Here is a 1,430-nt window from a genome sequence, read left to right as displayed (position 1 = left end):
AAGTGTGTGTGATATGATCTCTATTCGTTTATACTTATGGAGGGCTGCTTTATGCCTCAGTATGTGATCTATCTTGGAGAATATGCCATTTGCACTCGAAAAGAAGGTGAATTTCCTCTCTTCAGGATGCAGAGTTCTAAATATATCTATCAGTTCCATTTGTTCCAATGTGTCGTTCAGGTCCATTGTTTCCTTAGTGATTTTCTGTCTGGTTGATCTATCCCTTGCTGTCAGTGGAGTATTAAAGTCCCCTGCAATTAGCACATTTTTGTCAATAAAATTGTTTCTTTCTGTGATTAATTGTTTTATGTATTTGGGCGCTCCCGAATTTGGCGCATAGATATTTATAATTGTTAACTCTTCCTGATGGAGAGACCCTCTAATTGTTATATAATGTCCTTCTTCATCTCTTGTTACTGCCTTTACTTTAAAGTCCAGTTTGTCTTATATAAGTATGGCTACTCCGGCTTTCTTTTGGCTTCTAGTCGCATGATAGATATTTCTCCATCCCTTTACTTTCAACCTGAAGGTATCTTCAGGTCGAAAATGAGTCTCTTGTAGATAGCAAATAGATGGATTTTGTTTTTTTATCCCTTCTGCTAATCCGTGTCATTTGGTTGGAGCATTCAATGCATTTACATTCAGTGTTATTATTAAAAAATGTGGGTTTAGAGTCGTTGTATTCTCCCTAGAATTCATGTTTATAGTGGGATCTCTGGCACCTTGTATTCTTTGCAAAATTTCCCTCATAGAGTTCCTCTTAGGATTTCTTGTAGGACTGGTTTGGTGTTTATGAATTCTCTCAATTTTTGTTTATTTGGGAATACCTTTATCTCTCCTATTTTGGATTACAGGCTTGCTGGATAAAGGATTCTTTGCTGCATGTTTTTTCTGTTCATCACATTCAAGATTTCCTGCCATTCCTTTCTGCCCTGCCAAGTTTCATTAGATAGGTCTGTAACCACTCTGATAGATTTCCCTTGTATGTGAGGGCCCTTTTTTCCCTCGCTGCTTTCAGAATTCTCTCTTTATTTTTATATTTTGCCAGTTTCACTATAATATGTCATGCCCCAGGTTGATTCAAATTACATGTTAAGGGGGTTCTTTGTACCTCTTGAATTTGAATGTCTATTTCTTTTCCCAGATTTGGGAAATTCTCAGTTATAATTTGGCCTAGTATTCCTTCAGGACTTTTCTCTCTGTCTTCCTCCTCTGGAATTCCTATGATACGGATGTTGTTCCATTTGATTGCATCACTCTGGTCTCGAATTCTCCTTTCCTGCTCCTGGATCAATTTCTCTCTCTTTTTTTCAGTTTCCTCTTTTGCTATAACTATATCTTCTAATTCACCTATTCTTCTCTCTGCCTCTTCATTCCTTGTGGTGGCTGCTTCCATTTTATTATTCACCTCATTTACAGCCTTTTTTTTT

Source organism: Suricata suricatta, chromosome 5, assembly GCF_006229205.1.
Source record: "Suricata suricatta isolate VVHF042 chromosome 5, meerkat_22Aug2017_6uvM2_HiC, whole genome shotgun sequence".
NCBI lineage: Eukaryota > Metazoa > Chordata > Mammalia > Carnivora > Herpestidae > Suricata > Suricata suricatta.
Note: the sequence above shows the minus strand (reverse complement) of the source record.